At 34.7% G+C, this 15764-nt stretch overlaps 1 pseudogene; it reads right to left on the bottom strand.

Annotated features, from left to right (window-relative positions):
* Positions 1-3046: 3046 nt before the first annotated feature.
* On the bottom strand, positions 3047-4104 carry LOC126764184 (NADH dehydrogenase [ubiquinone] 1 alpha subcomplex subunit 9, mitochondrial-like; annotated as a pseudogene).
* Between the last annotated feature and the right edge of the window lie 11660 nt (positions 4105-15764).

The raw sequence follows: 15764 nt of genomic DNA, 5'->3' as shown, positions 1-15764 counted from the left end.
TGGCAAATCTTGGAAAAGACCCGTGATAGGAGAATCGACACACACCACCTCTTCGTCGATTTCTAAACTGCTTTCGACAGCACGGAAAGGAGCTGCCTTTATGACGCGATGTCTGAATTTGGTATCCCCGCAAAACTAAAACGGCTATGTAAACTGACGTTGAGCAACACTAAAAGCTCCGACAAGATCGGAAGCGACATCTCTGAGCCGTTCGATAGTAAACGAGGTTTCAGACAAAGCGATTCCCTATCGTGCGACTTCTTCAATCTTCAATTTGCTGCTGGAGAAAATAATTCAAGCTGCAGAACTTATTCGAGACGGTACAATCTTTTATAAGAGTGTACGGCTGCTAGCATATGCCGATGATATTGATAGACAGGCAACAGGTGCTACTTCGTACTGAGTGGGCGATTGAGAAGTAAAGTTCTCTCTCGACGAACAAAAACCAAACTCTATAAGTCACTCATTATTCCCGTCCTGCTATATGGTGCAGAGGCTTAGACAATGACAACAACTGATGAGTCGAAGTTGCGAGTTTTCGAGAGAGTTTCTGTGAAAGATTTATGTTCCTTTGCGCGTGGGCCACGGCGAATATCGCATTCGATGGAACGATGAGCTGTATGAGATATATGACGCCATTGACATAATTCAGCGAATTAAAAGACAGCGGCTACGCAGGCCAGATCATGTTGTCCGAACAGACGAAAACACGCCAGCTCTGAAAGTATTCGACTCAGTACCCGCCGCTGGAAGCAGAGGAAGAGGAAGACCTCCACTCCGTTGGAAGGACCAGGTGGAGAAGGACCCGGCTTCGCTTGGAATATCCAATTGGCGCAACGTAGCGAAAAGAGGAAACGACTAGCGCGCTATTGTTAACTCGGCTATAATCGCGTAAGCGTTGTCTATGCCAATAAAGAAGAAGAAGTATATATGGTAGATCAAAAAGTCTGTGTCTTATATTATTTTTATATAATTTTTATAATTAAAACTTTTTCATTTTAAACTAATAATTAAATTTATTTTAAGAGTTGTTTATACGAAAAAGCCGAGCGTTAAAATCAAAGGAAGCTAGAGATACTCGTTTGCGCCCCTATACAGCAGAAAGCCGAGTATCAGAATTATAGGAAGACAAAGAGTCTCGCTTGCAGCCAGTGCGTAAGCATACAGCAGAAAGCCGATCATCACAACCAAAGGAAGCCAAAGAGTCTGAATCAAGTGCGTTAGCACACAGGAGAAATCCGAGCCTCAGAACCAGGGGAAGTCAGGCTCCGAAGGTTACATAAACTTAGTGTAACGTGCTTTAGGCAAGAAATGAAATCGTTTTGTGGTACCATATGTGAAGTTTGTATTAAACGGTGCTATAAACATCAAATTTCTAAATGGATTGTAAACCCTATAGCAAACTCATATTTGCGTTATGAATTGAAGCAAAAAAAAATGGTTTGTGGTTTGCAATCGTTGCAAGATACATACATTTAAATTCAATCAAAAATATTCCAAAATCTAAATCTCATCGGAATAATCTGGATCCAGGCTGTATTGCGGTGAATGCGGAGTTATCTCAAGCCGAGCAATGGCTGATTTCACGTATTATTCCATTTGTTAAATTTATTAAATTAAGCAGTCTATTTGGGCAATATAGTTTTCAAGATCAAGCGGTGCTGTTTGCTCAGGATGTTTACGAAGTTACTGAAAATCTTCCGAACATGTTACCAAGAACTACTAATAATGCTGGACTAATTGTTATCACTGAGTTTCTTGAAAACATTAATGTAACGCTAAAGCTTTCAGTATCTAGACAAAGGTATATGATGCACTATTGGTTAGTTGTTGATAATCTCTTTAAAAAAAACGTCACTATGGATTAAAACGTCATAGTGAATGAAAAGGATATTATAAGAGTAGATTAAGCACCACTAGAGATTGTGAATGAAACTAATGAAGAACTTATCAATGATGCTAGTGCTTACACAAGACTCAGTGATTTTTCGAGAAATGTACGTGCTTAATGGTCCCAAGCAAACCAGTCATATTCACATTAGGGGTGCAAAAAAACATCGATGCATCATATGTTTTGGACCTTCCGATATGCATCGATATATCGCTGAATTTTTTTCGATGCATCGACTTGTGATTATAATGTACTTGCACTATTTATCATGGTATAGAGGAGTAGGGAAAGTCCCATTCACCATAGTAAAAGAGCCATTCACAGTCCTTCACCTACCCCTCAAGTGTACGTTCACAATAAAAATATCATGGCCACCTCTGGTGAATAAGGGGTCAAAACGGGTTGCAGAAAGCGAAAATTATGTAATATTAAATTATAAATTTATAATATTATATTTGTACATGTATAAATGCTATTTTCAATTTTTGTTATAGAATGAATTTTAATGCTGTTATCAAAAGATTTAATTATATCTTCTTGATATAAATAAATACGCTATATATATTTAAGCGTTGTAGTTAACTTATTCATGGACAAATTGAAAATTATTTTTGATAATGAGTGTACCAAAAGAGATAACTGTTGTGGAAAAATTTGGTATTACCTATCAAAATAATTCATTTGAACAGTAAAACACAATTTTTTGATGTAAGATAAGTCAAGAGATAATTATAATAGCCATATTTTCTGAATTTTAAGTATATATTTTTGTAATCACAAACTACATACACGTTTTATGTGTCAGAATTTAGCTATATGCCGGCGATCAGGAATCCTCTTCGTTCCCAAATGGAGTGTTTGATTATCTTAAGAGATTTACCACATTATTTTTTAGTTCTAAGCTATGTTTTTAAATTAAAAGGATTCTTAAAGAAATTATTTTTTGAATTTGCATACATAGTAGTAAAAAATCAATAGCAATACTGGCGTAGTATTTAAAAAAATAAATGATTGTTCGAAATATATTCCGTTTGAAATTATTCAAATCGATAATAACTTTTTTGACCCAATTAAAAATACAACTCAAATTCCTTAATATTTAATAGCGGTTCATTATTAGCCAAATTACATTTATTTGTTTTTTAAAGTTTAAATATCAACTTCCAAACCATTCATAATCGACCATAATTCACTAGATGTAAAGACGAATTGTAATTCGCGTAGATGCAAATGTTTCTTTTTCAAATCGCTGCTTGGTCACCAACGCTGCCAAATTGCATTTGATGAGTGTTGTTTATTATTTGCGTAGTTCTTCCCCATGTTCTATCGGTTTTGGTGGAGCTGGTTCCCCCCATTCTCACAATTCGGCATCATGATATGGTCACAATTTCCTTGGTACTTGCTCTTCCATGGAGGTCAATTGTACACCAAAATTCTTCAACCACGGCATGTCGGAGGGAACAACATCGGTTATACATTCGCGATCGATACGTTCCATATGTAGCTCACCAATAGGTTGTCCAGGACAGATAAGCTCAGTGAACTTGGCTGTCAATTAAAAGGTAGGATCGCAACGCATGTTTTAACGACGGTATCTCCACAATTTTTAATCTTTGCGCATAACACGATGAAACCAGTCAATTAATTCGCTCAACTGGTAACGCTTTGGTCTGCAAGGTGGGTGTTTGGCATATTATAAAGTATGTAAATACAATTTTGCTCAAAACCTACCCAACAGCTTGATAAACCTGACCAGCAGTATCGGGATCCTAAGCGCAATTGACAATAGTTTGTACAACATCCGAATGTGCTCACCGTAGTATTTGCTCTTCAAAAAATTGCTTCAACCTTCAAACACAAAGCTCATTGGTTTGGGACTAGCGTTTAAAGCAGACAAATAATCAAACATTCTACACCAGCTTCTTTGCTAATTCTATAAAAAAAAATTAAAAATTACATGGTAAACCTTTTGAAAAAAAGTTTAATTTTAGCTTACCTAGCAATGCGAAGTGCACCTTCCACAAGCACGTCATTGAATTTAAAATTTTGTCTCGAATTCACGACCAACTAAGTTGATAAATACATTTGAGTACTTCACAGCATCGCGTATCGCTTTTACACCTTTTAAATCATAAAATTGGAACAGCACCTGACCCATTACGCAGCAATATTAACGAGGCCATGTTTAGTTATTCCGTACTTTTATTGGAATAAAATCCCAACCGATCTGTTATTTATCGTCCCAAGGGAAATCTGCACACTTCTTCCAGATTCAAATAATTAAATAAACCATCGTAAAGGATTGTACCATGAAATAAACTCAAATAAATTATCTTAAAAAAACCTTCGTTACGATGGAAAATATATAAATATGGCTGTGAATGAGCATAATCTGGACCCCACTATTCGGCATGGTTGCTTATTTGTTCCTAACATTTTTCTGTGGTGAACATTTATTAACTTGTGGTAAGTTAAAAAGAGGCATAAATAAAAAACTTAATTTTTCATGTATTTGCTCATATTGTTCTCATCTTTAAGAATATATGTTGAAATAAAACGATTTTTTTTTTGAAAATATATTAAAGTTATATATTTAACCAATATTTTTGGGACAACTTTTCCATAAATTTTAAGAAAATTACACATTGCAACCATCTTCCGGTTAAAAGTCGGCCATCTTGGATTCCAACAGAAACTCTACCCTGGACTCCTCTTGGCGTTTCTACAGTGGCACCACTCAGCTGTGCCTTTGTTTACATAACATCAGCTGATAGTGACCTTACTCCTCCTCTACCGTGCTATTTATTACGTTTTCTAAAGAGTAATTGAATGCATCGGCTTTTGGAAGAAAGACAATTTATAAAGTTTTTTTTTTAAGTATTTGTAAGAGAATAACAAAGTTTACAACGTTACATTACTTCTATAACTGCGTGCACTTTATGATTAAGCCCATAAGACAGGTAGCTTATAGCCCAGTAAGTGTCACTTAATATATAAATATTAGGCTGTTCTTACTTTGTATGGGAAAGTTATTTTATTCGAAATTTTTGTCACGAAAGCTGAAAATAGTTGAGACTTGATAAGAAAATGAATCTACGAAAATTTCATGCTTCTCGGACCACGCCTTACAGTGCCGATAGAAAATTCTATTATTAATTGCACGTCAGTCATACCCCAATGGTATCTTCGTTGAATTATGTATGATACATTACAAAAAATTATTTACATTTCACAAATTATTATTTTATATTGCTTCATTCGAGTTTATTTCGTCTCTTACTATATCAAGTTATCAATGCATTGAATTAAGAAAACATTTTTTTTGTTAAAATCAATTTCCAAAAACTATATTTCTCAATTGATGACAACTTACCGTTTCGTCTAGACGCCTTTTGCTAACACTTACGTTATTGTTTTGGTATTGTTTGCACTATGATTCTTGGATGAGCAAGATAGTACCGTTACACCGTCTCGGCGTCAATGCTTTTTGGCGTTTCTCATTTTACGGTGAGCTCATTCTGTTTATATTTACAAGCAAGAAAGAGTGATTTGAAGTGAAATGGATTTAAGAAATAAAAATAAAATATTTTTGGTTGGTTCGATCAACTTGAGTATTCTGTTCTCGAAACTACCATCAAAGAAGCAAGTGCTACAGGTACTTTTTTTTAATATTCGTGTATTAAAGTTATCTGTGTGAGAAAGTGCAAATCTTGTAATTCGAGAAGTACTAATATTTTGGGAAAAGGCTCGTTTGCCCACTAAAGAAAAGCACCATTGCACTAAAAACAAATGCAAAAATTGTTTGACGAGTGGCGTTTTCTGCAGAAAAATAATAAAAAGTCCGGTGATTCTTACCGTGAAAAAGAAAAAGCTTTTGTTAAAAATTTGGACAATTTATTTGATTTTGCGCATGCAGATGTTATGAAACTCGTAAAGGTTGAAGAAGATAGGCTTTTTTTGGAAGGACAAAGACAGCAGTGTCGTGTTGGTTACCTTGGATCAGTCGATTTTAATTTATGTCATGCAGAGGAAAAAAGGCAAAAAAGAAGGCATGATGAAGAAGAACGTCGGGAGCGAAATATTGCTGAACAAAAAATTCAACCGAGAAAAATATCATTTAGCAGTATTTCTGATGTTTCAAACGAAGTGGATAGTGATCAAGCCGAAGCTATACCGTCGCTGAAGAAATCGAGAGTAGTCAAGAGAGGCCAAAAATATTTTATAACGGCAAAATTAGTTTCTGTCCTAGATCGATGCCAAGTAAGTGTACGGAATGCAGTTTATATATTCCAAGCGGCTGCAGAAGCTCTTGGCCACAATGTTGATGACTTGGTTATAACTCAAACGTCAATTTATCATCAAAGAAAACACCTGCGCTCTGTGCAAGCTGAGCTGATTAAAGAAAAGTTTCAATCATCACTTCCGCCATTCCTTGTTGTGCATTGGGATGGTAAGATGCTGCCATCATTAAGTCAGTACAAATTTGATTTTATTTACAAAGATTAGAGGCAGGTATCTAAAAATAACATACATTTTATAATCAAGATGTCCATGATAAGAGTGCTGAGCGGTTGCCAATAGTTGTTTCAGGAATGGGCCATGACCAACTTCTTGCCGTTTCAAACCTGCCAAATTCAAAGGGTAAAGAACAAGCAATAGCAATATATAATGCGTTGGAGGAGTGGAATGTATCGGAGAAAGTGCAGGCATTATGCTGTGACACTACAGCTTCAAACACTGGCCGATTGAGTGGTGCCTGTGTGCTCTTAGAGCAAATGCTTGATAGAGAGCTGCTTTATCTCCCTTGTCGACACCATATATTTGAGATAGTACTGAGAGGAGTGTTTGAAGCTAAACTTCCACACTTCACATCAAGCCCCGATATTCCGTTTTTTAAAGAATTTAAGAATTCTTGGTCAAAGCTTGACAGAGAAAAATATCAAATTGGTATGGAGGATGAACATTGCCGGGAAAGCATTAACGATGTAATCGATGACATTGCAGATTTTGCTGCACAACAATTAAAAACAAGTCTAGTTAGAGAAGACATCGAGAGCTTTTATAATTGACATTAATCTTCTTGGATATAAAAAGCGATACACGAATCCGACTTCGTCCTCCAGGAGCAATGCATCAAGCCAGATGGATGGCACGCTATTTACTGTTTAAAAATATTCCTGTTCCGAGCTCAATATCCTATGCAGGAAGAACAAAAAGCAGCACTAGCTGATGCCTGCATTTTCATAGTGCGATTTTATATTAAGATTTAGTTCAAATGCTCCGACGCTACTGCTGCCCCGTTGTCGATTTAAATATAATAAAAAGTTTAAAATATTATGAAAGCATTGATTTTACAACCAGCGATGCTGCACTGCGAAAATTGTCTAACCATTTATGGTATTTGACAGAGGAAGCAGCCGCTTTAGCCTTTTTTGATGACAGACTATCAGTAGCGACAAAAGACAAAATGGTCAGTGCTCTTAAAAAACCCGGCAGATGCGATGGATGTAAAAAACTTATTCTAAGTTCACAAGACATGCGACAATTGTTAGGTATATATGATAATATTTTATTCTTAAATTATTGTCTTACAGACGAGACCATGGATCATTTCATTACTTCCAACAGTCTCAAATTGTTTTCAAGGCTGCAGCCGTAAAACTAATGCAAGATTACCATGGATTGCTAACCAAAAATGAAAATGATTGCCGTTATATTTTGCAATGCATACAAGAACATAGGAAAATGTATCAGAATTGTTCTAAACAATGTTTTAAAAGTTGTAAATAATTATAATTTTGTGTAATGTATCATACATAATTCAGCGAATGTACCATTGGGGTATGAGTGACGTGCAATTAACAATACAATTTTCTATCGGTACTATAAGGCGTGGTCCGAGAGGCGTGAAATTTTCGTAGATTCATTTTCTTATCAAGTCTCAACTATTTTCAGCTTTCGTGATAAAAATTTCGAATACAAATTTTTAACGAACAGGCTAATAAATATATAGGATTGCGCTAGGATTGGCAGACCGGCACGATTCCGATTACTTTGGCGGAGGGGTAAAAAAACCGAATTTCCGTATAAATGGGGTATGTATAATATTTAATAATATTTTTTAAAATATTCATGATTAAAAGTTCAAAAATTTGCACTAAGAAAACATGTTATTTCTCTATGTTTCACATAATTTTTTCATATTTTTTACTTTGTACTATATTTAAATACACACTCTAAGCTTTGAAATAAGCTTACATTTCACTTTTATTTTGCTATATTTTACCTAAATTTATTAATTTAAAAATCACTTAGCACACTCATCGTTGAAAAGGTTAGAATGTTTACAATTATGAGGAAAACGAGCCTTGCCACATCTTAAACAGTAAATATGTAGGATTTTTAACAATTTTTCTTTGTTTGTTTTATCGCGTGATTCTTTTTTCTTTATTAACTATAAAAAACATACTTTCTACATACTATGTATATGTGTAATACGTAATTTATGTGACGGAAGTACTTTCGCGAAGAACTCCTTTCTGCGTAGGCGACCTTCGGCCGCGCTTTAAAAAAATAACTCTGGTCAAGCGAATACCCCAGGTGACTGAAGTACTTTCGCGTAGTACTCCTTTCTGCGTTGGAGGCCTTCGGCCGCGCTCTAAAAAAATAACCCTGGCCGAGCGAATACCCGGGGTGACTGAAGTACTATCGCGTAGTACTCCTTTCTGCGTTGGCGGCCTTCGGCCGTGTTCTAAAAAAATAACTCTGGCCGAGCGAATACCCGGGGTGACTGAAGTACTTTCGCGTAGTACTCCTTTCTGCGTTGGCGGCCTTCGGCCGCGCTCTAAAAAAATAACCCTGGCCGAGCGAATACCCGGGGTGACTGAAGTACTATCGCGTAGTACTCCTTTCTGCGTTGGCGGCCTTCGGCCGCGCTCTAGAAAATAGCTCTGGCCAAGCGAATACCCGGGGTGTCTGAAGTACTTTCGCGTAGTACTCCTTTCTGCGTTAAAAATAAAAATATATATTGACTTTTAGTTATAAAGTGGTGAAAGTGGTTATATTCTTTGGTTATTAGGCACTCATATTCAAACAAAATTTAAATTTTTGTTATAAAAATGATAAATATTGATTATTATTTCTGTCAGCGATTTCCATTTATTTTTTATGATACATTTGTTTGTAATTTAGGTGACGATATAAGTATATATTATTATATGTATTTAAAATATGAGTTTTGGATATAAAGTGGTTATATTTTGCGGTTATCATGCACTCATACATATTGAAACAAAATTTGAGTTTTCGTACTCTACTGTAACCTTATACTTTATTACGTAACATTATTATATAATATTACTTATACATATGTATATATAATATTGTTATATAATATTACTTATTTGCTTAATAAATTTAAAAAAGAAAATATCCATATGCATGAATAGAGGAATTTCAGCGAATTGCCTTGTCATCACATGGCAGCGCTCCATTTCTTCGGAATTTTTGGTAAACAAATGAGGTTCAAACGAGTGTAAAAAGTAATTTTTAAAATAAAGATTTTTTAAATAAAAAACCTGCAAAAAGTGTAAAATGTGGATTTATTTAAAAGACTATAGTATAATTTAATTAATTTGAAGAGAAAAATGTGAATAAAGTGGGTTTAACGTGGTGAAATAGCTTCTTGAAATGTTCGAATTTTGCGAATTTTTGAACTTTAAGGTCGAATATCTCGTAAACTAAGCGTTTGCGGTACCTATAACCCCGTATATTTTTTAATCAGGAGGACTTCCTCTTTCCAACGGTACCTTCAAATCGCGGCGCCAAAGAAATCGGAATTGTGCCGGCAGACCATTTACAAATAGAGAAAAATAAACTGGAGAGTTTTTACAGCGACATAGTGTCCTTATAGCAGGATAATATTCCATTGGAGGTGCTTATAACAGAAATTAGTAGTTAAATAAGAGAGTATAGCAACGGAGTCCCCTTTAGTCCGCTTCAGGATTAAAATGGGTATGGTTGGATTGAGGTGATCGGCTTCTCTTTTGATTTGCTTTAATTAGCATTTAACTGTTTACACAACTCCCAAAAGAGTTCTTTATTGATGAATATTAGTGTTACCTTATATACATATTTTGCCAAAGGATCGAAATGATTAAAAAAGTTGATAACCTTTTTAAAGCACGGCCGAAAGCCCCCAATACCGAAAGAAGTGGTACGCGAAAGAGTTTAGGACATCCCGAAATATAATCCAAATAGCTAATGGGCATGGAACTTAATATTGCGTCATAACTGCTAAACATTTCACATCCTCTTGAACCCGCAACAAAAAAAAATATCAGGGGAAAAATACTGCACCAATAGCTAATGGGCATGGAACTTAATATTGCGTCATAACTGCTTAACATTTTACATCCTCTTGAAGCCGCGACAAAAAAATAACAGGGGAAAAATACTGCACAAGTAGTAAAGTGATTCTCTTAGTGCATTGCATGGTTTCAAAAATCAAAGCTCTTGTGTTTGATGAACCGGTTGTATTGGAGGTACAAAATTCCACTCTGAAAGAAATTAACAAATTAATGGGTGTTATTGAAAATATTACAGGTTTAGCTATTTCCACGATATTGGAACACGTTTCCACGATCCGTTAGCTTGCACAAATGCCATCTAAAAAATTAAGGATCTTATAAATATGTATTAGTGGTAGCGAAAACCATATCAAATCCAATTCATATAAATCGGTCGGGACTTTAGAATATTTCAGCCTTTGGACTGACCACCACAAATTAGTGCACACAAAATGGAAACCCAATAGAAGCGAGGAAAGCGCTTCCGATGACCTATCAGTCTACCTAAAGACATCAGTTGGTTGGTTAAATGAAAATTCCTTGAATATTTGTACAGATTCTAAACATCATTTTCCAAAACTGTTTCATATGGCGTATAGGGTTTGTCCGAAAAGTAACAGGACTGATTTTTTTCCGCCGCGACTGTACTTTGGAGAATGTGAGTTAATTCATAAACTTATGAATGGTTGAAAAATATATTTTTTCTTTTGCAGAATATAATCTTTATTCTTAGAAATTCACATACTTAATGAACATGTTTTCGTATTATGCTATGGGTTATATATTATTCGCTAAGCTGGTAACATATCTCGTTTTGTGGCTTAGGTCTAAAATTAATATTATTTGTTGTAAACAATTGCTTATCATGTGGCCTATGCTTGTCTCGCATTCGGGTATGGTGTGGTATGAGTTCAAAATCTTGTGTTTGATACTCTTGTTTATTTGATTAGGGCAGAACTGGTTTTATCAGCGTTTCTCATATATTTGTGTATAAGTGTCATTGATACTGGTTAGCCTGTTCGTTAAAAATTTTTATTCGAAATTTTTATCACGAAAGCTGAAAATAGTTGAGACTTGATAAGAAAATGAATCTACGAAAATTTCACGCCTCTCGGACCACGCCTTATAGTGCCGATAGAAAATTGTATTGTTAATTGCACGTCACTCATACTCCAATGGTACATTCGCTGAATTATGTATGATACATTACACAAAATTATAATTATTTACAACTTTTAAGACTTTGTTTTGAACAATTCTGATACATTTTCCTATGTTCTTGTATGCATTGCAAAATATAACCCCAATCACTTTCATTTTTGGTTAGCAATCCATGGTAATCTTGCATTAGTTTTACGGCTTTTTCTGCAGTGTCGTCAACTACTTTTAGAGAGTTTATTATTTTTTTGCCATCCATATATGAAGCCTGCGTCTGCCATGTTTCTGGGTTGAAATCCAAGAAGCTGGTATCTATCTGCAGCCTTGAAAACAATTTGAGGCTGTTGGAAGATATGAAATGCTCCATGGTCTCGTCTGTAAGACAATAATTTAAAATAAAATATTATCATATATACCTAACAATTGTCCCATGTCTTGTGAACTTAGAATAAGTTTTTTGCATCCATCGCATCTGCCGGGTTTTTTAAGAGCACTGACCATTTTGTCTTTTGTCGCTACTGATAGTCTGTCATCAAAAAAGGCTAAAGCGGCTGCTTCCTCTGTCAAATACCATAAATGGTTAGACAATTTTCGCAGTGCAGCATCGCTGGTTGTAAAATCAATGCTTTCATAATATTTTAAACTTTTTATTATATTTAAATCGACAACGGGAGCAGCAGTAGCGTCGGAGCATTTGAACTAAATCTTAATATAAAATCGCACTATGAAAATGCAGGCATCAGCTAGTGCTGCTTTTTGTTCTTCCTGCATAGGATATTGAGCTCGGAACAGGAATATTTTTAAACAGTAAATAGCGTGCCATCCATCTGGCTTGATGCATTGCTCCTGGAGGACGAAGTCGGATTCGTGTATCGCTTTTTATATCCAAGAAGATTAATGTCAATTATAAAAGCTCTCGATGTCTTCTCTAACTAGACTTGTTTTTAATTGTTGTGCAGCAAAATCTGCAATGTCATCGATTACATCGTTAATGCTTTCCCGGCAATGTTCATCCTCCATACCAATTTGATATTTTTCTCTGTCAAGCTTTGACCAAGAATTCTTAAATTCTTTAAAAACGGAATATCGGGGCTTGATGTGAAGTGTGGAAGTTTAGCTTCAAACACTCCTCTCAGTACTATCTCAAATATATGGTGTCGACAAGGGAGATAAAGCAGCTCTCTATCAAGCATTTGCTCTAAGAGCACACAGGCACCACTCAATCGGCCAGTGTTTGAAGCTGTAGTGTCACAGCATAATGCCTGCACTTTCTCCGATACATTCCACTCCTCCAACGCATTATATATTGCTATTGCTTGTTCTTTACCCTTTGAATTTGGCAGGTTTGAAACGGCAAGAAGTTGGTCATGGCCCATTCCTGAAACAACTATTGGCAACCGCTCAGCACTCTTATCATGGACATCTTGATTATAAAATGTATGTTATTTTTAGATACCTGCCTCTAATCTTTGTAAATAAAATCAAATTTGTACTGACTTAATGATGGCAGCATCTTACCATCCCAATGCACAACAAGGAATGGCGGAAGTGATGATTGAAACTTTTCTTTAATCAGCTCAGCTTGCACAGAGCGCAGGTGTTTTCTTTGATGATAAATTGACGTTTGAGTTATAACCAAGTCATCAACATTGTGGCCAAGAGCTTCTGCAGCCGCTTGGAATATATAAACTGCATTCCGTACACTTACTTGGCATCGATCTAGGACAGAAACTAATTTTGCCGTTATAAAATATTTTTGGCCTCTCTTGACTACTCTCGATTTCTTCAGTGACGGTATAGCTTCGGCTTGATCACTATCCACTTCGTTTGAAACATCAGAAATACTGCTAAATGATATTTTTCTCGGTTGAATTTTTTGTTCAGCAATATTTCGCTCCCGACGTTCTTCTTCATCATGCCTTCTTTTTTGCCTTTTTTCCTCTGCATGACATAAATTAAAATCGACTGATCCAAGGTAACCAACACGACACTGCTGTCTTTGTCCTTCCAAAAAAAGCCTATCTTCTTCAACCTTTACGAGTCATAACATCTGCATGCGCAAAATCAAATAAATTGTCCAAATTTTTAACAAAAGCTTTTTCTTTTTCACGGTAAGAATCACCGGACTTTTTATTATTTTTCTGCAGAAAACGCCACTCGTCAAACAATTTTTGCATTTGTTTTTAGTGCAATGGTGCTTTTCTTTAGTGGGCAAACGAGCCTTTTCCCAAAATATTAGTACTTCTCGAATTACAAGATTTGCACTTTCTCACACAGATAACTTTAATACACGAATATTAAAAAAAAGTACCTGTAGCTCTTGCTTCTTTGATGGTAGTTTCGAGAACAGAATACTCAAGTTGATCGAACCAACCAAAAATATTTTATTTTTATTTCTTAAATCCATTTCACTTCAAATCACTCTTTCTTGCTTGTAAATATAAACAGAATGAGCTCACCGTAAAATGAGAAACGCCAAAAAGCATTGACGCCGAGACGGTGTAACGGTACTATCTTGCTCATCCAAGAATCATAGTGCAAACAATACCAAAACAATAACGTATGTGTTAGCAAAAGGCGTCTAGACGAAACGGTAAGTTGTCATCAATTGAGAAATATAGTTTTTGGAAATTGATTTTAACAAAAAAATGTTTTCTTAATTCAATGCATTGATAATTTGATATAGTAAGAGACGAAATAAACTCGAATGAAGCAATATAAAATAATAATTTGTGAAATGTAAATAATTTTTTGTAATGTATCATACATAATTCAACGAAGATACCGTTGGGGTATGACTGACGTGCAATTAATTATAGAAGTTTCTATCGGCACTATAAGGCGTGGTCCGAGAGCGTGAAATTTTCGTAGATTCATTTTCTTATCCAGTCTCAACTATTTTCAGCTTTCGTGACAAAAATTTCGAATAAAATAATTTTCCCATACAAAGTAAGAACAGCCTAATACTGGTATTAACTCTCCTCTCTCTTATAAAAAAATGCCCTCATTTTTATAATGTTAAGTTGTCTGTGAGTTGTTAAAGTTCGTGTAGTTTCTTTCTTTCTTGAGTAACTTGTCGTAGTTTGATTAATTTGAGTAGTGTCCAAATTATCAGGACTATAATTCCAAAGGTTGTGATTGTGTAGCATAAAGTTTGGATCGGGTGATCTTCAATTGGAATGAGTAGTTTATGCTACTTCCGGATATTCGTAAATTTAGTTTCTTCATTGAAGTTGATTACTTCATCAATTGTTATGGTGCCTTCATGTTGGATTATCTGCTTTATTGTCTCCTGTATGTTTGTGTACTTTCGTCCATTTATTTTAATGGTGTCATTGTACTGGATCAAATTTACTCCTTAGATAGTTTCGTTATTAATTTCATATTTTCCATCAAATATTATACTACCTTAATCTAATATTGTGATATTTGCATTTGTTTCTTCAATAGTTTTACAATTTGCTTTTTCTTTTAGCACTAATTTCGAAATACATTCATTATCCTTGTTGGTTTAGCATATAAAATTATTTAGTGATTGTTTACATTCTTTTACTCTTGAATAATTATTTACATTACAGCGAGCTATATATTTGTCTATTATATATTTGTATACATGTAGATAGCTTAACGGTGTTATTTTAAAAAATTAACATTTTTGCGTTATTAAAGGATATTTATAAATGATTACATATGTATCCTTAACTCTAATTACATTTATTGTGGAGTATTCCATTACATTTAAAACTGAAATATCTAACCATTCGTTTTTTATTATTTGTTTTATATCATTTAAATTTAAAGATTTAGACAAGTAATTTCCTGACTTTACAGAATTTATAGTTGCAAATAGGGTTTCTAATTCCTTTAAAGTTTCTGATATGACCAGGCTTGTTGAGATTGATTGAGGATCAACCTTTGAGATTAATTGTTCAAAATGTGAGTTAATGACTTATTTCATTTAAATGTGTTTTTATTTCAATAGGATCGTCATGATCGGGAGTCCAAGTTATAAATTGAATTATAGTCCCTAAAATGTTTATTGATCCCTCTTGTTTTGAATGTAAAATAGTTTGTTCAATTAAATTTGAGATTCTATCCTCTTGTGTCCTGCCAAATGATCTATACTCTTTCTGTTTATATTTTTCCATTATTGTTGTAAAATTAAATAAATGGTATAAATATTCGGTATCTTCACAGAGGTATGCGTCGTCAGTTTCGGTGAATATAATTTTTTTTAAATTATTTTTTAGATTGCTCACCCTGTATGCTTTTATGTTTATTATTAAATTCAATAGGAGTGTTACGAATATTATCTTTATATAGGACATGTTGTCTTCCTCCTCTTAATACTAAAACTGTGTCCTCAC

This window comes from Bactrocera neohumeralis, unplaced genomic scaffold, assembly GCF_024586455.1.
Source record: "Bactrocera neohumeralis isolate Rockhampton unplaced genomic scaffold, APGP_CSIRO_Bneo_wtdbg2-racon-allhic-juicebox.fasta_v2 cluster09, whole genome shotgun sequence".
NCBI lineage: Eukaryota > Metazoa > Arthropoda > Insecta > Diptera > Tephritidae > Bactrocera > Bactrocera neohumeralis.
The sequence above is the reverse complement of the archived record's forward strand: the minus strand, read 5'-3'. Positions and strand labels throughout refer to the sequence as shown.